This window comes from Choristoneura fumiferana, chromosome 6 (assembly GCF_025370935.1).
Source record: "Choristoneura fumiferana chromosome 6, NRCan_CFum_1, whole genome shotgun sequence".
In the NCBI taxonomy this organism is placed as follows: Eukaryota; Metazoa; Arthropoda; class Insecta; order Lepidoptera; family Tortricidae; genus Choristoneura; species Choristoneura fumiferana.
The window spans coordinates 15,896,518-15,922,139 of NC_133477.1; the positions used below are offsets into that span (position 1 = coordinate 15,896,518).

At 36.9% G+C, this 25,622-nt stretch overlaps 1 long non-coding RNA gene across 1 annotated transcript in view; it reads right to left on the reverse strand.

The window, feature by feature from the left end:
- The window catches only part of LOC141429196 (uncharacterized), a 69,467-nt gene that overhangs the window by 26,677 nt on the left and 17,168 nt on the right, over nucleotides 1-25,622 (reverse strand). The window contains exon 2 of the long non-coding RNA XR_012451503.1: nucleotides 16,345-16,448. This is a non-coding gene — a long non-coding RNA (uncharacterized lncRNA). The remainder of the gene's footprint in view (nucleotides 1-16,344; nucleotides 16,449-25,622) is intronic.

Sequence of the window (25,622 nt, forward strand, 5' to 3'; positions counted from 1 at the left end):
ACCAAAACACACAATTTGTTTCCACGTCGTCGACTAAAACAAATGGTCTAGCCGAGCGCTAACTCCGAACAATACAACGTGCACTATGAGGGCCGCGGACAAACTCATCATATTTACTCACAGCCATGGTTTGTACTGGTAATCCATTTAATAAAAAACGTTTCGTTGCTTTTAATAAACTGTATTTTTTTTATTGGACATAATGGTTCTCGTGTCCTTGTTCGGTAGTGATCATATTAGCAGGTCATATCAAAATCAAAATTCTGTAAGCAGGCCGCAGAGAGCTCTTTTACGTGTCACTTTTTCTTTAATACTACTAGCGCTTTCCGGAAGACCATCATTGATGACGACCGGATGACCAAGTAGAGAACCTGACTATGAAGCTTGAGGTCCGGGTTCGATTTCCGGCCGGGGCAGATATTTGTATGAATAATACGAATATTCGTTCTCGGGTCTTAGATGTTTAATATGTATTTAATTAAGTATTTATAATAGATAATATAAGTATGTTTATCCATTGCGTAGTACCCATAGTACAAGCTTTGCTTAGTTTGGGACTAGGTGAATAATTGGTGTCAAGTGTCCCATGATATTTTTTTTATTTATTGCCAAGAAAACTAGGCCGTAAGAAACATGGCAGAAAGTCATCTATTCAAACAAAAATCATATTACGATTCTTTTAACTATTAAAGCTAGCAAAATAAAGTAAATTAGAAATATATCGATACAAAGTTAAAAACAACAGGGGTTTAGGGAGTCGCTTAGTTAAGTAACTATATAACTCTCAACATACTAGTCAAATCTTGCAAGCGAAATTGGACCGATTCTTGTGGTTGGATCGACCTAAAATTTCAGTCAGGAAAAGCGATTTTCTTATTAAAAAATCAGACCTAGAATTATTTTTTTGTTGCTTGCTCTACAAACTACTTCGAAAAAGGCAAAATATCAAGTTTTTTATGAAATCAAAATGCATCACCAACTTTAAAACTGTGATCGAAGCATTTGCTAGCATTTTAGCAATCTCCAAAATAAACTATTTCTACCAAATTAATAGTTTTTACCCCCTTGACGAAATTCGTCGGCGACTGAATCAAATGGTCAAGCCGAACGCTAACAGCGAACAATGAACAATGCGCTCTATGAGTGCTGCGGACCCACTCATTTGAGTATCACTCACAGCCATGGCTTGTAATCCATTTGTAAAATGTCCCTTGCTATCACGGGTGAAGTGAAAAAAGAATCAGATTTGAAAAAACTACAAGTATTAGTTTCTCTTCTTCTTCAGCCCATAGCCACCCAATGCTGAGTGTAGGCATCCTGCATTGCTCGCCACTCATCTCGGTCCAGTGCTCTCCTCATCCAGCAACTTCCCGCCACTTTGACCAGGTCTTCGGTCCACCTCATCTCCTGTCTACCAGTTTCTATATACTTCTAATAAAAGCGAAAGGATGGACTATGAATCTTTGTTACCCCTTCGTCCGAAAACTATAGTTCATAACCAAGGATTGCTCCTGGAAATTTTAGAATGAGTCCCAGTAGGTTATGGCCTCTCAAAAAGAGGGTCGTGAGTTCGAACCGGGGCTTGCATCTCTATTGTATCTAAATCTAAACGTATGTATGACGAGATAAATTACGTTAAATTTGTAATTTTATCATGAGTATTTCATGGAAGGAAAATATTTCTAGGAAATTTTGAACACACCTGCAAAGCAATTCTATGTGTGTGTAAGTTTCCAATCCACACTGGGCCCTTGTGGGAACTACAGCCCTAGCCCTCTTATTATGTGAAGAGGCTTGTGCCAGTTCCGATTCTGATTTGAATAAACATATTCTGATATATTTTTTTTTTTCAATGTAAAAGAAAATATTAACCACTGAAAGCTAAAAAATGTATACATTTTTTTATATAAATGTGTCACACACCATTGATTCTTTGGGCACAAAGTTGCCTGCCACATGTGCTTTTTAGCAGTTGGAAAATAATCCTAAAAAGCTTCAAGACGTATTGGAAAACTGCTAAAACTTCTCTAGTTCTCCTCCCGAAGTTTATCGAGGAAACACGTCACAAATTCCTGGTGAAACTTTTATTTATGCAAACAAATAGTTTTCAATTTTAAGTGCAGCTAAAATTACAGGAATCGATTGATATGTATGTGCAGTTAACGGACTGCTGGGCGTTCGTAAAATCGAAAAAAGATTTTTTTTTTAAAGCAAGTTAAGTAGCAATTTAAATCTATTCCCTTTTATTTTTATTTATGTGCTTTTAGAACTACTTCACTATCAAAGATGATTTTTTTTCCAATTTTTGTATTTAGTTATACGGTTTTTTCTCATTATAAAAAAAATCCTTAGGAACATGCCAAAGAACAAACTGACGATCAATAAAATATAACCCCTCTTTCTGGCGGCCTTTGGGTAATAAATATTCAAAACTGGACAAACCAACAGGTGGTCCAAAGAAAGATAAATAATCGACCAAACGGTCCCTCATCTTTCAAAGTTAACAGAATATTTGATACACTTAACCAACTAGCAGGACCCACCCACATATCATCTCACTAAAACTTTCACGAACCAGGTTGAATTCTTCTTTGTATCTCGAAATTATTCAAGTTTATCTTCCCTTCGGATCATAAAGACCACACTAAAAAGCGAATAAACCAACGAAGCTACAGCTACTGCCCAGGTAAGGAGTAATTGCTGGCTGGTACCTACATATTAATGCTATTTCATTTACAATTCAATCGACACGTCGGTACGAGGCCGCGTCCAACATTTAGTGAAAGATAAACATCACAAAATTAAACATAATAGTCGAGACCCCGAGTGTCTGACACACAAAATGTAATACATACAAAATGTAGATACGTTTGCAAGACAAGATTCCACAGTAACCGCTGTGTTTCTACCACGGTAAGTAGCAAAGTATAATTCAGCAAATTTATCTTTTGTCAAATTGTTATGTATTTATGTATTAAGGTAAACATACGAGTGCAATAGAGATGACAGCAGGGTGTCGTCTATTGCGCATTAGAGTGTCGAGCTTTCGGACGTTTACCTTACCTATTTATTTTGATGCATTAAATTTTTAACCATTAATACAATCTTTCAGTATAATGTGTCTAGATGGCCCGACCTTAGCCTAAGGAACCCCCTTTCATATTCAAGGAGTCAAAGAGCAACCAACAAAAGTTATTTGCTCTCTCGCTTCATCAACTTCTAATTATATACAGAAATTAGCTTCTACTATGAAACCCTTTGAGAGGTAACTTAAACAACAAACCATCCGATACCCCATCGTCAATCAAATAACTCTACAAAAACAAAACATAAAAACGTCAATAATATTCAATTACGAATATCAGACTCAACTGGAATAGAAAATGTCTCGCGTAATTCCGTTGAAAATTCATTATTTGATTTCACCTTCGCAGACCTTTGAGGGTGAGGGCCGGGTCGTTATCTCGTCAAACCGGTTTATTGAAAGCGAAATAAAGGCGTTGGATTCTGCCGTCTTGGCACGTCCCTGCTTCAAATCAAGGTCGGCTCTCATCTGCGTGCCGGGACGTATTAAAAAAGACGCGTGAAGTAGCCCTTAGATATGTTTAATACTGCTGGTAACGATTTCCGATATCAATGAAATTCAGCTAAATTGAAAAAGAAACAGAAGTTACGTTTAGAAAAAGAGCAACAAGAATTAGAGTCACTGAAGTATTTTAACTGAATAATCTAACATAATTTAAAGACACCGTTTCATGGTAAACCTTCCCGACTGCTTCATCATAATTAGTGGATATCATTCTTGGACAAAGTAAGTATACCTTATGACTATTCTATTTCTGACAAGCCCAAATAGCCGGCGATGCTGTTTTGTTTTGAAGTACCTGTGCCTTGGTTCAAATTCCATCATCAGATTCAATTCAACCGTTTGCAGTCCAGGGTTAAAATTTTAATTGTTGAACCTATTTAGATTAGCGTTCCCAGTTTCATATATAACTGTTAAAAGATAACTCTGGTCCGCGCAAACCCGCCATAGTGAAAAATGTAAGCTCTACCCAACAGCTAAAGCACCAAACATGTCATCAAACAATCACTTTTTAACCTCAATCACAAGCGAGACACAAATAGAGGGCCATAATAAAGCACGGCCCACTCATCTTCCGAGCACTCGTCAGTCCCAAAGGTGGTCCTCAATCCGTCGTCGCATTGTTTTGAGACCCTCAGAACACCGGCATAATATCAAGTACGACTCGAATTCTCTTTAATTTTCAAAGGTAGGATTTTCGCACTGCTATTAATGTATTGGGTATTCTTTGGTCACTTGTCCCATTAATCAATGAAATGACAGTCTGACAGACCAGTACGCATTCAATTTATATGCTGTAGCAACTTTTTAGTCGTAGGCGACTACACTCTATGCGCTACGCTCGTAACTAGTAGTAATATGTTTGCATCGTTTGCGCCTCGTAGCAAAAACTACCTACGAACATAAAACCCGATTGTTGGGTTCTTGACACGAAATGTTTTAATGTAATTGTTGCTAAAGACCATTGTGACACAAGGCAAATCAAACAAATGATAGCGAAATTTCTTGCATAAGTAGTTGCTTGAAGTTGCCTAAATGAAATCGAGAAATGTTTTATCTACAAAAGGGGGTTTGCTTAAGCAATGGAACGCAATAAAGAGCTTATAAAAAATAGGCATTGGAATCCACTTTTGCTAAGGTTAAAAATTTACGTAGATAATACCTAGTAGTCATTTTACTTTAGAATAAATTAACGTGTCTCTGAAACACCCTGTCTGAAAGTTATTTTGCTATAATGACACATTGGCATTTCGTTGTGAAACGTGTAAGTATTTTTATTTAATCGATTAAATTCCCATACAAAGTACTGCTGCTAGTCGTTTAAAAAATCCTTTATTAATAATGATCAAAAATAAGATTAGTTGTTAGTTATTCTAATTTCCGCAAACTATTGTTTAACTTCCTTCTTTATTTAACTTCGTTTTAGTGTGCATCAAAATTTGATAATCGAATTTAATCCACTTCCAGTAGTCAGTTGAATTAGAACAAAACTAGAGTCAAAAGAAAACTTCAGTCGGTAGAAATACAAAAGCAATTATATAAAGTGCGATCGGGTTTCCCTTTAATATTCAAACGTAGAATAAAATTACTCACAACGCGTGTACGAGAACGTGATAAATACGCGATCGAGATCGGGGTATCAATTTCATTTTATTGAAATTGCTTTTAGAAATTACGTCTTACGTGTTTCATTGGAAATACAGACTGCGGCATGTATTTGGTAAAGAAAACCGTTGAAAATATTTAAATTGTGTTTGTTCATAAAAATGTCTACACCAGAAAGAGTAACAAGCATATTCCTTATCGTAGTAGTAATATTAGATACGTATTAGGCGCTTCGCCAACCAGCCGCTGCGTCATTTCAAAGAATAAGTGGTAATTTCAAGTAGTGGTAACAGTGAAACGTCATTGAGCGGTCATTTTAAGAAATGGTCATTTCAAGAAGTGTTAAATTCTCATTCTGGTCCTACATGACTGAACAGGTATTTTTTTCCAAATTTAGGACAATTATCATCAGAAGCGAGTGAAATTCAATTTGCCAGATTTGAAGTCAAGTTACAGATATACACGCTAAGGTTCTCCTGTGGTAGCCCGAAAAAATTTAATCCTAATTTCACCACCACTAATTTCACTAGCCCTAAAATCAAAAAGCCGATTTTTTTATTTTCCTTAATATTCATTAGCTCTAATTTTAGCATTCCGAATTTACGTGGTACCTAATTTCACTAGCCCTAAAACTAAAAAGCCGAATTTTTGATTTTCCTTACTATTCATTAGCCCTAACATCAAAAAGCTAAAAACATTATTTTCGTCAAATGTATTGATTGGAACACCTTAATTTAGCAACATATTGAATGGCATCCATCCTTCCTACTTTCCTAGTGGGAGTTATCTTGGCTGCTATAAAAAATAAACCTAACATCGAAGCTAGCGTAGCTCCCGCCTTAGCCTTCTGAACTTAACCTATCCAAGTCGCTTCTTCTCCAAACCGTCTTGCTCGCTCGCTTCGCTCGCTCGCACGAATTTTATTTTATCTTTAGTCAAGTAAACATTAGGGTTCATAACTTTAGATCTATTAATCATTAGGAATGATCATTATAGGTTTTAGTAATTTAGAGCAATTAATGGTTAGTGCAAGTAACCATTAGGATGTAAAACTTTAGGTCTAGTAATCAATTCGGACATACAAGTTTAGCTGTCATGATATTAGGGCTAAGGAAAATGATATCTAACGTTGGTATGCCTAGTGAAATTAGCTTTTATGATATTCGGTCTAGTGAGGGTGAACCACACGCAAATCTTGTAAACTAAATAAAAGCTTCTACAAAGTATTTTTGGGAAATTAATATCTATAATCGATTGTAGAATTACGAGTACATAATATGAAAGTTCAAGAATAATTTAATCAATCAAACTAACACGAGTTATTTTGATCACCAAGACGGTACTATGACTACCATATTAACCGCTAATGTCTAGTGCTACAAGGTGGCACTTGTACCTACTAATAATAAGTTCTTTTAACAGTTGAGTAACAAGCAAGAAAGTGTAAAAATGTTCTCCTTGAATAAACTTCATCAAAAAGGTGCGACAGAATGTTCCACTAAAGAACATTTTCTTTAGAAAAACCTATATCTTGAAAACTTCGGTCTTACAGCTAGGAAACTAAGTTAAAGAAGTTTTTATACTTCTTTAGTTCTCTAATTGCGATTGAATAGGACAGGAAAAAGTATGCTCAAAACTAGTCTAAAGTTCGTTAAATCTTAACACGGACGTTCCTTTAGTAGCTTTGGAGGCTCTTTTGTGTCGTCCTCTAATAAAAGACGTTTTTAAACAGATACGCAATATTTTTTACTTCTGTTTTGTCTTTCCTATTCAAGTTCAGTAACATTAATAATTTATAAAAAAAGTTTTCCAAAGTATTTGATTAAACTAAAGTGTTGTCAAAATTCTACTGAATACGCCTGTCCAGGGGTATACCGGGTGGGCCGTGTAACAGGAGCAAAAAATTAAAACACAGGTTCTGCTCGGCTACTCAAATTGAACTATTTTAGTTCTGCAACATTAAAAAATTAAGTAATTTTATCATTATGTTTATTCCAAACAAATCAAATGGTATTTTCAATGCACAGCATCCAAATGCGTATAAATGACATCGCCTATCACGTGAGAAAATGATGGATTTCGCAATACATTGCTCGTCCAATTAAACTTTTAAACTATAATAAAAATCGTAATACAAGTTATCTTCAAAAGTTGTAGAACTAAATTAGCTCAAGATGAAGAGTGAAAGTTGTGGATTAATTTTTTACTCCTGTTACAGGGCCCACCTTGTATAACCAGTGTCAACAAGAAAAAGTGACTATTTTTTTTTTATAATATAAATCAAAATCATTGCATCCGCATAGCAGGAGCCAGATGCACAAGAAATTTTCATTTTAAATTAAAAAATACGAGATTTATTTTTATTTAACCCCTACCGGGTATGTTATAAATTGGACAGCTATAATAAGATGCAGATTTTTTTAATAGAAAGCCAGTTTAATCGAGACGCTTCTTAGCTAAGTTTAAATAAAATCGGTTTAGTCGTTTTTGAGATACTGCACTTTAAAATGATAATGTCGGGAGTCTTAACAAGTAAATCAACTCCGCCACTACATACGTAGATAATAGTAAAATTCAGATTAAGATTTGAACAAAACAAACCTATTGCAATAAATAAACTAAGCACGTTAAAAAAGTCGCAATAAAAAAAACTAGTTACGAGTAAACAGTGACATCTACTATTGTCCAGAGTAGGTACCTAGTACCTAACTATTAAACAAAGGACAGATTATATATGAAGCCACACATTTTTTTAAAGTTATATACGGTACCTGCATATACCCGATACCATTGCCAAATAATCAAAATACTATACAGACCTATAATAAATTAAGTAATAAAGTTACGACAAAAAATTAAACTTACAGATACTGTACACAGATTCGCAAAACTATATTATAGTCTCCTTTCGCTGTTGAAAAGACTACAAGTATACGTGAAAAAAGGAGCTGTAATGACGTACTTTGCGACGAGGTACTTTAATTTACACACGGAGGTGAGACGGCTCGTTCAGAAGATTATACGAGCGCTTAGTTGATATTTATATCGTGTCATTAAGCTTTCGTACTTGGGTACTAATATTATTATTCTCTTTAGAATATAATTTAATATGAGAGTTATGTTTATTGTTTGCTATAGGAGTTATATGTATTGTAACCTTATATTGTTTAAAACTTTCACAATTTTACTTTTAATTTTACTAACACATACGGAACTTAATTGTGATATTTATGTATCGATATTAGTAGTCTAATCGTGACTACAATTGCTACATTAAAGCCAAAACATCGAGGTTATTTTATCAATTAAAAAGCGTGATAAACTCCCGGGTGTATAATGAAATATTTTTATTTCTTTTAAAAAGCTAAATTCATGTGAAAATTTTCGTTAGCAATTAGCTTCATCCTTAATATGCTAGACGTTTAGAGAAACAAGCTAATTTGTAAATCAATACTGAAATACGGTATTTGACTATTTTGTATATGTTTTATAAATTAAAACTACACAATGCCTGTTATCGAATAGAAAAACAATTTTTAAGCTACCTTTACAAATAACAAAGTTATAAAGGTTTGAAATTCAAGATTAGACAGAGAAAGACATACTGGCATGTGACGTCACACGCCAGTACCGCCATACTTACTGCATAGAGAAAAGCGTTTGAGAAAGAGACAGGTATATAGATTTTTCAAAAAATCACTATAAATTCAATTTTCAACCGATTTAAATTTTCTCTTCGCTAAACACTTTGTTTATCTATATTTTCATAATAATATTAAGATATGGCAAAATCAGAAATTGTCCAATACCGTATTTTAATTATTTATACCTTATCGCTTTTAATTTACAAAAATACGCGGACATCTCTACCTCACGTAATGTACCTACAAAGCAGATAAATATGGAAGCCTGAACAGAGCTGGCTTATCATGGAAATGTACATAATTCCAAACATTTCCAGGAAATTAAAAACACCCGGAGTGAAAGTGCCTCATTACTTATTCTTGGCGGTAACCGGGAACTTCACGCGAAATAGAAAAATAAATAAGAGACCTGAATGTGCAGAGAAGAGATTACTTGATTATAATCTGTCTGTGACATGCAATTAGTCCTTGTTACAGGAACTAACTTTTTTAATACTAGCTTCTCACCGCTTTTCTCGTGTTAACCTTTAAGTCTAACCAAATAGCTAGCAGTGAATTGAAACTTTGGGATTTCACTCTATGCCCACAGGGTCCAGGTACGAAGGATATCGTAAAAGAGATAGTAAGAGAGAAACCTGGTAAAAACGACTGGCAACCAAAAGGCAGCAGGGCTATTACAAAACTCGAAACTCGAAGTTCGTGTTGTGCGGTCCCTCTCGCTCTCGTATTAAATAGTATAAGTGTCAGAGGGGCGAACATTTTGAAACATTTTTTTTTTGTTTTTGAATATTCAATAATTGTCGGTTACAATTTGAGAAGCTCAAAAAATTCAAAAGTTCTCACATGGTGCGAACCTGAGCTCAAAGCCACGATCGTCTGATGAAAAGTTCATAGATCAAACCAGTAGGCTACTATGGCCACAAAACAGATAGGTACAGAAATCAATCTACATACAAAGTGAGCTCGAGAAACGCACACATAGACACTGCTCACGGACACGATATCTCGGACCGGTTGGGACCAGCCAGTGCGAGCGCGAGTGCCATCCGCTTGAGACACCAGTCTGTAAACTTTTTTTGTGCAATAATGGAGAATACGAATTAATTAAGTACACTTTAAATATAATAATCGTGCATTTCGCCAATGTCAAAATCGTCGCAAGATATTTTCTGTGACTTTGTAATATAATATAACAATGACATTAACATTTAAATATTTTAGTTATTATTAATTTATATTTCGATTATTCCCGTTTAATTCCCAACAATAAACCCAACAACTAGATACGAGTGCAGTGCCACTACCACAATAGTTTTTTGTGCATAAGCCATAGTTGACAACCCTAGAGCGACCGCCGAGCGTAGGTATGAAAAGTGAAGTACATACATGAGATTGACTTCTATATACCTATCTGTTTTGTGCTATGGCTCATACAGTATAAATTTAAATGAAAACATCTTTAATATTTGCCTTCCAAATTTAAAAAACGGTAAATTACCCGTTTGTCTGCGTCCATTGGAGCCCAGCTGTCTTTTTGACGCAGATAATTTACCTTTAAGATTTTATGCGAAAATTTTTCCTTGTTTTTTCCTTTTAAAATTTGCTATTTATTTTGCTTTCAGGTCTTTGCTACAGTAAAAATATCTTACTTTTTTCTTTCATTTGTTAAATTGCGAAAATGACAAGATCAAAAGCCGATTGTAATCCGCAGTTAGAAAAAAAAAAAACATTAACGAGGTCAACATTTACCCTTACATTAGCAGCTAAGCCGCTTACGTCTTGCTTATTGGCGATTGCCTTTTCAATAACTTATCAGTAATTAAATTATTGAACCCGGATTATCTGTTTCTTGGCTCTCGATCTAATAAACTCGAGATTACAACTACTCAATTAATTTGTTTCCTAAACTTGGACGGTTCTGCCTGTCATTATTAAAGTGGTAACATTGTTCTAATTGAAGAAACCATATTCAAATAGTTTACTGTAGTTATGTTTTTTATAGTTTGTTTTTTATCCGGTTTCATTATAAAACAGCTTGTGTAATTCACACCTTCATATTAAGTAATTTTTATTTCAATTAGAACATATTGAAGATAATCGGCGAACATACATAAAAAAAGTACAAACATTGGAACGTAGAACCTCCTACTTTTTTGAAGTCGTTTAAAAAACAGAAAACAAATGCTGGTGTAGGTAGTGTTGTGACAACCCAAATGACGAGACTCGACTCAGTAAATAGGAACTCCTTTTTTGCAGAACTTCCAACTTAGCAAGTCTCGCGAACTAAGCGAGTCTCGCGTAAGACTCGAGTCCTTTTTCTGCGTTCCAGTCCTTTGGTTTAACGAGTCGTACTCGAGCCGTATTATTGTTTGAGCCCACCTCACCTTCGAAGATAACACAGAAGAAGAAGAAGAGAATACTGTTATAAATATACAGTTATAAATATATCCATGTTTAATAATTAATTGTTTTTCCCTTAACTATTCAGTGTTAGTGTTAAGCCCTCCTCCCCTACATTACTAATTAGAGACTGATTCAATTTACCAATTTTAATTACTTGTTATTTTATGTTTTGTTATCTCTATTTAGCTAGACTCGGAGTCATATTGTGAATCTAGCCGCAAGTCTAATTTGGAAACTATTAGTCACAGTGAAAAACTCCAGTCTTTTCGAAGACTCTAGCCATAGAGAAAACTCGAGTCGCTGGACTCACGATCGATAGTTTAGCTACTCACGCTCGACACGATTCGGGACTTGGAGTCTTCGAGTACCACGAGTCGTCTATTAAATGAGTCGAGTCTACAAAATAAGGACTCCAGAACTCGAGTCCTTTACAACACTAGGTTAGGGATCGAACCCGGGTCTTTGTCAATCCGGGACGCTTACTGAATCACTACACTAACCCGTTACTAATTTACCTTTACCTTTTTTACTGTTTTGACCTTCATATTCCAACAGCAATCCCGAAGGAATCGTCTTGTTGAAATGGCTACAGCATCCTTCGTCTCCCGCAACGATAAACATGTTTACGAAACGTCCACCTGTCAGTTGACTGCTTAATTGATGTTCGTTTCCAAACTTTAAAGACAACTTTACGATAGACAGGGTCCCCAAAAATACCAAAAAAAAAATTTTTTTTAACTGCGTTATATTCATTTAATCAACATCCATCATCAATATCATCATCCCAGCCTATATACGTCCCACTGCTGGGCAGAAGCATCTCAGAATGACGGCTTGGGCCGTAGCTCCCACGCGGGCCCAGTGAGGAAATTCACACACACATCACTGAATTGCTTCGCAGGTTTGTGCAGTTTTCCTCACAATGTTTTCCTTCACCGTAAAACTTGTGGCAAATTTAAAGCGAGCGAGCAAAGTGAGCCTGGTGGGCTACAAAATTATCAGCAAGTCTAACTTTTTATTTAAAAGGCAGCCATATGTATTTTATAGGCAGTCATTTTATACGTGAAAACGCGTGATTTAATAATGAAATACTGTAATAAACCCTTAACGATGTATCACAAGTATATACCTAAAGAAGAAAATTCGCGAATCAAACGGTCTTCAATAAATGCCTACATTGTTTTTCATATATATAGACTCGAATAGGTATACTGCAAAACACAAACGTGTTTTCTATTTGCTAGTACGGAATCGTTAAACCTCGAGTTCAAAATCGCCCAAAGCTGTTTCTTTTAAAACTCGAAAACGAAAACTCGAAAGTTTTAAGTTGTCACACTTTTATAAATCCATCGAAAAAGTCGAGTGAAAATGAAGTGACGCTAAGAACGGCTTATCACGAATCGAGCGTTCTGAAAATAAAAATACTTTGGAAAAGTTCACACGAAAATCCCTCCCGCCAGATGACAATTTCATGACTTCACTTTGCTTTCTTCGCCATTGTAAGTTGTTAAACTTATTTTTTATAGGCAAATCACATTTTATTTTGTTCGCGAAAATTTAGTCTTTCTAAGTATGATAAGAAACTTATTTATTTTACTTTTTTATTTTTTGGTTTTAGGGACGCGCTTATTAGTTTCTAAAACCTTAGAATCTTAACTTTAAAAAATCAAATTATAATTAATGTAAAGTGTTATGGTCAACTTTAATTCATGAGCCACCATGGAACCTTTTCAAAGTAATAGTACATTGTTAAGAGCGGTAAATAAGGAATTACGAACGAGTCTATTTGAAGCCCGAAGTCGAAGACTGAGGGCTTTAATGAGTCGATGTTCGTAATTCTAGTACCGCCCGTGCGACTTACAATGTTTTTCATCACATTTGCGAGTAAATTTTTATGTTTGTAAAAGAAAAAATATAATTCTTCCAAATGTTGCCAATATCTTATGCTCTCCCCCTCCCGCAGCACGAGCTGCAACTTGCGTGTGTGGGCTTCATGACAAGAAAATTGGTACGCGCAAAGACTCATTTACCGACCAAGGGCTTCATGACAAACACATTAAGGTCGAGGGTTTTATTTGGGAGGTTGCAAGCAAGGTAGCCTGCATGTTACGACACTGTTTACGAGCAAGTGCGATGAAAAAGTCATTACGATTTTCCTTGTTAATCATGAATTGAAGTCCTTGACCGTGCTAGCCCGCTTCATAATCAACTGCAATAGCGAACTGACAATGACATCGCGTTTACAATACGGCAAAGATATCAATGAACGCGGAAAAAAAACGAAAAGCCGACACCCTTTATAAAACTTTAAATAAAAATTAAAACGAAAAAAATAAGTCTGGTTCTAACACACTGTTAAGTATAGATTTCCTGTAATTCCAGTAATAGGAGGCTATATAGAATCTATAATATTGGGTGATTCATCTATACAGTCAATCCATATATATATAACCTAACCAACAAAAACTTGGAAATCCCCCGACATTGTCACTTCAAACATGTCTAAGAACCATCGCTAGAAACCCTGCTTTTAAATAAAAAAAACGCAAACAAATCGGTTCCCCGTTTAAAAAGAGCTACGGTACCACAGACAGACACACGGCCACACACAGCGGTCAAACTACACCCCTCTTTTTGCGTCGGGGGTTAAAACAAAGAAAACAATAACATGTCATCTGTAAAATATTATCTTTTTCATCACACTTGCTCGTCAATGACGTTATTCCATGCCTGTATACCAAAGGACAATGGCCTCAATTGTTCCCGCGGGAATTATGGATTTACGTATAATATGACTTTATAGTTTTAAAAAGTTAGTAGGTACGTCATTTCAGACTAAAGAGGTTTCAAGTCAGCCAATGTTTTATTTACATCTTTAAAACTTAGCTATAACCTAATTTTACTCCATAAAAGTTTGCCACTAGGTACTTCGTTATTTTTATATTTTAAATTTATATCAAATTGTTTTGCAATGATTTTTGTAAATATTTTTTAGCATGTTGGAATAATCTGGCCGTAAGACCATTCAAATTCTAAACTAAACAAGGTTCTTTATTATTTATTTTATTTATTAAACATCTTTAACACCAGGGATATTTCAGATGCGTTGCCAACCTAGAGGCCTAAGATGGGATATCTCAAGTGCCAGTAATTTCACCGGCTGTCTTGCTCTCCACGCCGAAACACAACAGTGCAAGCACTGCTGCTTCACGGCAGGATTAGCGAGCAAGATGGTGGTAGCAATCCGGGCAGACCTTGCACAAGGCTATACGAAATTCGAAAATCGAAGTTTTTATCGTTTTCCTGACGCTAATATTATTTAATACGAGAGTGAGAGGGACGGTACGAACTTCGATTTTCGAATTTTGTAGTAGCCCCCTGTATTGGCGGGTAGCCATATTTTATTCAGTTGTTTTCTTAGCGTCTGGCTTTTGCTGAGCTGTGAAGTGTTTGGACACAAAATAATTTAATTTTTTGTATTTTTTTCCCCCGCAATGTGATAAAAATCATTGTGTGTATCACGGGCCGTAAGGGGATTACAGACTTGGGTCATTAAAAGTCCTCCGCCTCCGACGTCGGGCTTCTAATAGACTCCGTTAGTAATCCCCTTCTTACGCCCCTAAATGCACAATGTACTATTCCCAACCCGCATCCCCAAACTGGCGCGGGCCATGTCCATAAAAAAGACATTAAGTCTAAGTTAAGCACCTTCAAACTCCAGCCAGTCAATGCTTAGATTTATTCCAGTAAGTTAAACCGGTATTAGCGAAATCTCATTAACTCGGGGTATCAGATGTTGAGGAATCTATTACACGGGCGAACACCGGTCGCGATTAGCGCCACTCGATTCGGAAATTGGGCGAAGTTCCAGAGCTGCTGGGCTACTACGAAACTCGAAGTTCGTGTCGTTCGGTCCCTCTGACACTTATACTATTTAATACGAGAGCGAGAGGGGCCGCACGACACGAACTTCGAGTTTCGAGTGTCGTAGTAGCCCTGCAGGCTCTATACTACGAAGTGCAAAATTCGAACTTCGTATCTTGCCGTCCCGCTGACGCTTATATTATTTAATACGAGAGTGAGAGGGACGGCACGGCACGAACTTTGATTTTCGAATTTCGTATAGTATAGCCCCCTTGTCGGTTGGAAGTTTGTGGAAACAGCGGAGGGTACAGTTGAATTCTCTAACGGAGCTTCATCGTGCTAAAAACATGTTTATGTTTACCACGATTTTCGGTGGTATTGAGTTCATCATCATGATTATCATATCAGCCGTAGGACGTCCACTTTCGGACGTAAGCCTCCCCCAGAGACTTCCAGTTGCTTCGGTTGGAAGGGGCTTGCATCCACCGTTAACCCGCGGCTTTAACAAGGTCATTCGTCAATCTCGTTGGTGGACGTCCTACACTGCGCTTGCCAGTCCGCGGTTTACCGTGCTATATGTCTTGCCATTGCCACTTCAACGAGCTAATTCCCTTCGCTATGACGGTGACATTTATTTTATTCTTCAACGTATCCCCTCATTTCTGATTAAATCTTGTAGAGCCCGAGCATAGCTCTCTTCACAGCTCTCCAGAGGTATTGAGTTATGAATTTAAGGGAATCCCATGCCCCAATGACCTTCGATCTGAATTTCTTAGTTTTCTAATGTTTTTTGTAACCTATTATATTAACAACAACGGCTTTAAGCAATATAGTATCCCATATTTACTTCAAAGTTCATTGTCTTCAAGATATTTGGCATCAAAGTTGAACAATTTTAGGCCAAAAAACTGGTTTTCTGGCCATAACTTTTGTGTTAATTTAGTTTCAAAAGCAAACCTTAGAGACGTTTTTAGAGACGTCAAATATGTAAATTTCGTATATGTTAGATCCTTCACGTCAATAGAGATACGAAATAAGTGTTTTTTAGACAATTTTCAAAAAAATCATACAAAATTAAGTTTCCATTTTTTTTCAAAATCCGGTAGACAAAAATGGAGATAATAGATTGAAGAACCGGTAGCCCTTTGACTATAGGAAAAATAGGAGATACGATTCAAAACTTGTCAAAAATCTATGAAAACCTCGGGTAGCCCCTTAAGAAAATAAACTCGGATAACTCACGTCTTAAATTGAGTTTAGCTCGTCATTTTTTGTCGTCGGTAGTCGGCGAGCAGAGCGGTGGCGCGAAGTGCGCGTGTTGCAGCAGCTGCCGAGTCGCGTTGCTTCTAGAGGAAGGGCTACGAATTAATTTTAATTTAAGACGATTATACTTAAACTCGATTTAAGACGTGAGTTATCCGAGTTTGTTTGATTAAATTTGAGAGAGTCTCACTGCAGTTTCATGTTCAAAGTGATATTGAGTTTGTTGAAGACAAAGTTCAAATATATGAGTGGTTCTTGACAAACCCAACTATCACCACCACCACACTACGCTGACGCGTTTCGAACTCAACCAGAGTTCATCATAAAATCACGGGTGAACAAAGTACCTAGATAATCCCACTAATACGTATATAATGCGAAACTTTGTAAGTCTTTTTGTTTGTCTGTTACCCCTTCACGTCTAAACTGCTGAACCGATTTAGATCAAATTTGGTATAAGAATACATAGAAAGGACTTAGGATAGAATTCTACGCGGACAGAATCGCGGGCAACAGCTAGTTGTTTATAGTTCATTAATATGGACCTCCGCAAAGTACCTCACGTCTGATTCAATTGATTAATATATAAAAAAAATATCAAGACATACAATAGCTCACTAAATCTGAATGGTCCGCGCAATTTCCTCTGCACATAGCCGTTTGCCCGACATTATTAAAATACCAGCTTAAATACGGTAATAAATCTGAAAACCAACTTAAAAGTGGTCTCATGAAGATTCATTTTACGATTATGACAAGTACTAAAATTTTCTACTCGCTTTTAAAAAAATGAAATTTAGTAGGTAGCTTAAAATTTGTACACACAATATAATTTACGCACATGAGTAGGTTTTGAAAATGCATTGGATTTTAAATTTCTATAATGTAATTAAACTACGCACATGAGAGTTGAATGCAAATGCATTGGATTTTACCATCACCCGATGGCTTAGGCACTTTAGATGTATCTAAAATTTTGATTTAACGCGGCCGTATACATGACTACCAGAATGAGGGTTTTCACTGAGGCGAAATATCGCTAGATGGCGTTAGTATCGTGAGTTCCGTTTGACGTTTGACGTTTGCTTGTGATTGGCTCATTTAGTTATTTAACCAATCACGACCAAACGTCAAACGTCAAACGGACCTCATGATACCATCTAGCGATATTTCTCCTCTGTGAAAACCCTCATTGCCGGATGCTCCACAAAGTATCAAAGTCAAAGTCTGCTTAAAATCATATCAAATTTAAATTTGATAACGAAATCGACTTACATACGTACATAAGCTCAATTGAACTTATTTATGTTAAGACCAGCGTGTCTCGTCAACATACCATTTTGTTTTGCTTTTCTATTCCACAGACCCGAACATAAAGGAAAATAGGAACGGCCCTCTACAACGATGGGTTAAGCAGCGTTTCCACTATAGATGTGCAAAGATGTGATGCGAGGAATATGTTTTTCATTAACCAATAGAAACGTTTCATATACCTCGCCTCGCTCCGCTCAGCTGATTTGTTCCTGATTCGTCATATTCCTAATTCGACATTTTCCTATCTGGTTATATTCCTAACTCGTCATATTCCTAATTCGTCAAATTCCTTACTCGTCATACCATATACATTTGTCTGCACAAAATTAATTATGTAGTTGGTTAGGTTAAGGTATTTTTTATGACCACCCAGAACCGATTCGGGACACTTATTACATCGGTTCTGGGTGGTCATAAGAAAAATAACCTAACAACCGACTGGAAGCACGTGTTCGTAATTTCATTTGACTGTACAATGACGACTTAAGAATATGCCGAATCAGGAATATGACGAGTTAGGAATATGACCAGTTAGGAAAGTGTCGAATCAGGAATATGGCCAATTAGGAATATGACGAATCAGGAACGAATCACTCAGCTGTTTCCACCAGAGATGTGCTGTGCGAGAACGCGTAAATGAAGCGTTTCTATTCGCTAATGAAAAACACATCGCTCGCAACACATGCATCCTCGCACATTATTCGTGGAAACGCTGCTTCACTCTTGACTATACTTCGGGTCTCGATTTAGGCTTAACCACGAGTGCACATTCGATACACTCAGCCTCCGATCAATCATCGAAGTGATTGGATAACGACATCAGACGGCCTTACATAGGCGAAAGCCCAAAATGGAGCAGAGGTGCTACTACGAAATTCGAAAATCGTAGTTCGTATCGTACTGACACTTTCACTCTCGTATTAAATAATATTAGCGTCAGCGGGACGGCAAGATACGAAGTTCTGATTTTGCACTTCGTAGTATAAGGTCTGGCCCTGTACCACGAAGTGCAAAACTCGAACTTCGTATGTTGCCGTCCCGCTGACGCTTATGTCATTTAATATACGCGAGTGAAAGGGACGGTGCGATACGAACTTCGATTTGCGAGTTTCGTAGTAGCCCCTCAGGTGTGTTACAGTACAGCAGCATATTTCGTGCCTACGACTAAGTAATCACTTACGATAGGGATTTTACTTGGGCAAAACACCAACTGAGAAATAGGTTGAATTGTAAAAGGACCCTAATGACCCAGCGCACTGTAATGTACATGCTTGTAGGGTTTAGTACCTCATTTATGCAAAACGGCTGCATGAAGACACATCTATTGCATACACGTTGCTATCGTAAGATCGCGAGTGAACAAAACCGGCACGCCGGCGCGGCGCGGTGGCGGCGGGTGAGCGGGGCGGGGGTTGTTTGAACTTCCAATACGTAAGGCCTGATTCAATAAATTAGTATGTATAAATATAATCACTAAGGTAACTATAACTTTATCCAAGTACGTTATTAAACGCTTGTTAGTAAGCGTAAGACTTAAATGACGTTGAATAATATCGTCAATACTTTGAAAAAAATCTCGTATCAAATCCGTACGACAGCAAATTTAACCCTTTAACTGCCATTGTCTGAATCATTTCGCCGCAGTCTTATAATTACATATTATAGTTTCGGTGTAGGTGGCGATACGGGCACGTACGAATGAAAACGTATTGGCGGTTAAAAGGTTTGACCATAATGTTTATAAAGTTCACTCAGATAAATTATAGATTATTATCCCCATCAAATACACGACATTTGGTTGGTATAGTCAGCGTCATATAGTACGTAGCAGTCAAGATCACCAAATACTTGGAAACATCCAAATAGTCATTAACATTGACCCAATCAAAGCGATCAAAGTGCTCAGGCCATCCATCCATCGTGTACAAATAAATCGGAGCACGCACGCACGTCACCACTGGTAGCGTAGCAGCCAAAATATCCAAAAGTATGGGACACACTAGAAAACTGAACTTTATTTAAAAAAGGTTTAGGGGCTGTTTCACCATCCATTGATTAGTGTTAACTGATGGTTAAATGTGATGCCGTCTCTATTTGTTTTGTTCGAATAGATGGAGACGGCATCATATTTAACCGCCAGTTAACACTAATCAATGGATGGTGAAACAGCCCCTTAAGCTTTAATCTCGAGTTGAGTGCGAAATAAATTAACACGTCATAAGATTCGACTTTTTGTTATTGACAATCACCGAAAAGAGTACCAACTTGTCAGTAATCATTCCGTCTCTATCATTTGGAGCCTGACGGCTTTTTTCACATTTTTATTTACATTGTCAGAATTCTGGATTAACGAATTTCCTTTTAAATACGGCTTGAATTGGCCAGTATAATTACATTATAAAAGAGTTTTTATTTAATTAAAAAGGTAATGACATGTGCATTTTGCACCAACAGACTGATAATGGAACACCGTTCACATTGTACTAAAGAGGACTAGCTAACTGAATCATTGGACCTTACACGGTATGTAATAAAGTCAATTTTCCTGTGGTGTCCCATACCTTTTGGATACTTTGGCTGCTACGGTACTAATGTAGGCTTGAATGTTATAAAGTATTTGGCGACGTGCGTGCTCCGGTATATTTGCACATGATGGATGTCTCGAACAATTTGATCGCTTTGATTGAGTCACTGGTAATGACTATTTTGTATGTTTCCAAGTGATCTTGACTGCTACGTACTATATGACGGTGACTGTACTACCTACTAAAGCATTAATGAATCCTTTTAAAATCACGGGCGTTACAACGGTTTCGTTTTATTCAATTCAATATATTAGCAGGTAATTCAGTGCAGACGCACGTCATGGTAAGAGTAGCAAAGAGGTTTTAACCAACATAAGCCGCAAAAGAAGCATTTAATGTAGGTATAGAAACCAACAAAACCCTTTATATCTCACAAAATACTGATATTATGAATCTGTATGGTTTGATTCGATTCAGCGCAAAAAATTACATAGAAAATGACGCCTCACTCGCCTAGTTTGTAAAGTTTGTATTTTTTTAACGGTTCCACCAGCCCATACCCCCTGAGAGGGGGTAAGACGTCTAAATTTAGGTAGGACTCGGCAGATCCTCATTTCTAGTGCCAACATAAAGTTATAAGCAAAGTTTCATTGATGTATATACTCGTATTTTGCAGCCAAAATATGCTATTTTTCCTGTAGTACCATTACCACCGGGCGCCATAGCTCAAATTTAACCGAACAGCACCAAAAGAATAAACTGCGTCATTTGTCAGAGCTTAAGGCTGCCCATCTACTGGTGCGGACCGAAGCAGTGGAGCAGTGAGCAAGATGAAAATCCACCAATAGAATTGCATAAAATCTCCGCTTCTCTTCAGTGGACAGGGAGTTGATATCTGTCTTAAAAATTTACACAACACCGGAAAGCGAAGCAAAAACGCAGAGCAAAGAAGAGAGGCAAAGAAGCGGGGTGGAGAAACTAGCGCGAGCGGGAAAGTGGTGAAGCTCCACGAATGGAAAAACAGTCCGCAAAGAACTCCATTCCGCATTAGGTACATTTCGCTCCGCTCCGCTATCTAGCTCCGTACCTATGGACAGACACAGTCCGCAACTCTCCTCCGCATTACTTTCTTGCTCCGCCCTGTTGCCTCACTCCGCTCTAGTGAACAGGCAGCCTTAGATATACGTTTCTTGTGATACAAGGGCAGGCTAAATGAGGAATTATTCAGAGAGTAGGCTCCGTTCTCTCATTAAAACAGAGTTGTGCCGTCGACGAATTATATTACGTCTCCATTTTTTTTAATTTGAACAGCGTCGGTTTGAAAGCGGGACGAGTGTCGGGGGTATTGGGTAACTGAATATGTTGTAATTATTCTATAAATATGATTGTATGATTTGTTTCTTTGAGCAATAGAAACCAGAATACTTACGGGAATTCGTTGAAGAACTAAAGTCACCGACATAGCTGGAAAAATATGCAAGTTGAAGTGGCACTGGGACACGAACACGACGAAACGGAAAACGAAGCGTTGGTAGGTCTCCCACTGGGTGGACTGACGACATCGTCCGGTCGGTGGATGCAAGTGGCGAGTTGTCGTTCATTGTGGCGTTCTAAGAGCTGGTTCCCACTTGTCGGATGACGGGCCCGGATTTTAATCCGATGTTCCAGTGGCAGAACATTTTATATGAAGCTATTCACACATGCCCGACACGATTTTCTATAGAAATGACTGACATCCGACACGAAACGGATCCGACACCCGACAAGTGGGAACGGGCTCTAAGAAGGAGACCTTTGTTCAGCAGGGGAGTGGACATGTTTCGTTTGATGATGATGACAAGCTCAATCACTGAACTATATCCCTTACCCCTCACATTTAATCCCCGTTAATTTAAGCGCAATGAAGGTGTTATGAAACCAGCAAAATAAGCTTGGAATACCTTCTTTTATTGAGATGAAGGTAGACAGCTATTGTGGTTACCATTGCGGACGGAAAAAAGCGTTTATCCTTTTTTGATTTTATAAATGCGTTTGTTAACATTGATAATGAGAGATCACGTAAAAAATATTATTACTAAATATTGAATCGCACAATTTTGAACTGTTAATATAATATAATTTAGTTTAGTTAATCATACCTAAACTAGCCTTTACCCGTGGCTTTGCACACGTATACTATAAGCAATTGAATGAAGTTTCCCGGACTTCGCAAAAATTCCCGTGGAAATTCCCAAAAATAACACAGTGATTTTTTTAACGTTACATAAAAAGCAGTTGACATTTTTAGATTTTACACCGATCCCGTAGGTGTTTTGGGATAGAGAATACTCTATCTATGTGTTATTCCAGACTTCCGGAAATTTCATCGAAAGTAACGGGATATCACAAAAATTACCATGTTTTTTCTAAGAATTACATTGTCAATTTTTATTAAAGTTGCATAAAAAACCCACGTCATGTTTCGGCAGTATTTTTTTTTTTCTGTAAAAAGGTTCCACATTTGCTCACGATCCAGTTGGTTTTATAGGACAGCCAAGCTCAAATTACCTTAGCTTCTTTGTGTGCACTTTTTGACAGTAAACAAAGTAAAACAGCAAAAAAGCAATGTGCGAAATTACTTGATGCGTAATGTTTCAAATCAGTACCTAATAGTTAGAAAGCAATAAGAGGATTAGTCATTTTTGCAAAGCTCTTAGATAAAACTATTCTTAGAAAACATTAGAGGTACGGTCAAGGACTTAAATCCATGAGCCACCATGGAACCATATCACAATAAACGTCGTAGTGATATCGCATTAATTATCAAGGAAAATCGTAATGAGTTTCCCTTTGAAAAGGTTCGATGGTGGCTCATGAGTTTAAAGTCCTTGAGTGTACGAATCCAGGTTCGAACCCACGATCCTCTGCTTGACAGACAGTACCTAAGTCAAAACACTAAGCTATCACTGTTTTTTAGAGCGTACTTAAATAAAAATCAAAATTACTTTAAAAAAATAATTGTATATGTTTTTTCCTATCGTTGTTTTGTGTGTTTGTGGAGTCGCAGTGCAAGTAATAACTTGTATTAGTTTGTATGTACCTACTGTATTTGATGTATGCGTAGCATTCTTTTGTTTACAAATAAAGATTTTTACTTTTTACTTTACCTAATATTTGGCGTACAAGAATTGTAAATACAAAGCTAAGGACAATCAATCGTAATAAGCGTACAGTCGCCGCAAGTTCGCAGTCCATACTTCACCGTGACCAAAGTCCCAAAGTATCGAAGGCTAGGGTTGTCAACTCTAAAACATGAATTAAGAAGGACTTCTTGTTTCACGACTCATTGTTATATTTTATGTGACAAATAAATGTGATACCGTCTCTGTTTATTTGGACAAAACAAACAGAGGCATCTCAGATTTTCCTTTAGAAGAACATTGACTAGTACGCATTGAAATAATTCCAAGTCGAAATCTGCTCAATACAAACGTTAATTTAACGTGAAGAAGACTTTGTAATATTTGTATTAATCAAAGTTAAACCAGAGGCTTTGAATGGGCTTCACAAATGAAAAATCAGTCAAGTGCGAGTCCGAGGCTTTCGTAGAAAATTTCATTAAAAAGCAAACAAGAATAAAAGACTCTTTCGGTGTATATCTGAAAGTATGATTTTCGGGCTTTTTTCCTTTGCTTACTTGTCAGACGTGCACTTAAATTATTTTATGTTGAGGTACGAAACTCTTAAAATAAATAAGTAAAAAACATTTTGCATGTAAACCAGGAAACCCGTTAAGATTTTGTAATATTACTTATTTCTCAATAAAGTACTTAGCTTTAGAAAAAAATACGTATATACTTAATAAATCTTATTATAAAACAAGATACTGATCTAACCCAATCTGGTTTCTTAAAATATCTGTACAAAAGGAAAGTACCAAACAAACAATGCACAGACGGAAAAACATGTTATTATTTACAACTTCTGGACAAGAACAAGATCAAAAATGCGATGAACAACATCAAAACAATCACGTCTCACTAGCTTAAAGGATCGACCATACCACACACCGGTGCCCAAAGTACGCATGCAGATGCATCGCAAACGCAAGGACGATTTCATGCGTCACGTTTTTATCGCGTACCGGTCACCACTGCCCAAATTGGCTGACACGCTGTAAACACAGTGTCGTGACTCATATTTAATAGCGTGCATTCAAGGAAAAATGCGTAGAGTTGGTACTGGTGGTGGTGGTTGGTGGTTGGGTGAAACCTTTGTGTTACAATTTCATCTAGCCATCCCAACATTTCCAAACGAAATTACAATGAAATTACACTGATACGTTAATCTGACTCTTTATCACCTTTACCACAAGGTTTTGTATATATTTAAACACAAGGAAAATTATATATTTTTATTTTTTTAAGTGGACAACTGAAAATAGACAACTTTATGAGAAATATAGTCATACGTGTTAAAAATGTGACGCACGACACACGTCACTGTGTTTATGATGCGTCAGAGCATTTTAAGCATCGGTGTGATCGATCCTTAAAGAAACAAAAATCAGCACTTCAAATTCCAATCGACAGCCCTCGGGCTAAATCCGAAAAAGGTCAACTAAGACAGATAGCGGGCGAGGCTGTATTGTGAACAAATAATGCCCTCCCAAAGAAAAACAACCGTAGAATAAGGCTCAAAAGAGCCTAATATCCCTGTGCCCTGCGGTTTACCCGTGGGACCCTAATCTATTCCCGGCATTCCCTGGTAGTTTCGTCCGAACAGGCCAATTTGTCCCCAATTATTTCAAGACCAGACGCTGTTTGATCTAATCAGAGATTAATTAAAATCAAATTTGCTTTCACTGTACAATTAATATTGCTTCGAATTGCTAAGGATTTATTAAATCGGATGAAATCGAGGCCTAAACTTGTGTATTATTAAGTTTTTCCGACAGCGATGTACCGTCAAGGACTTTAATACGGTACTCCTGATTTTGCCATATCTTAATATTATTATGAAAATATAGATATACAGATAGTGTTTAGCGAAGTGAAAATATAAATCGGTTGAAAATTGGACTTATAGTGATTTTTTTGAAAAATCTATATACCTGTCTCTTTCTCAAACGCTTTTCTCTATGCAGCAAGTATGGCGGTACTGGCGTGTGAGTAATCTGTGGTGTGACGTCACAGCCAATATGTCTTTCTCTGTCTAATCTTGAATTTCAAACCTTTATAACTTTGTTATTTGTAAAGGTAGCTTAAATTTGATTTTCTATTCGATAACAGGCATTGTGTAGTTTTAATTTATAAAACATATACAAAATAGTCAAATACCGTATTCATGAGCCACCATGGAACCATTTCACAGTAAACGTCATAGTTTAATCGTTGGTAATTTTTACAGAGATATGACCAATCCTTCACAAAGCATCCA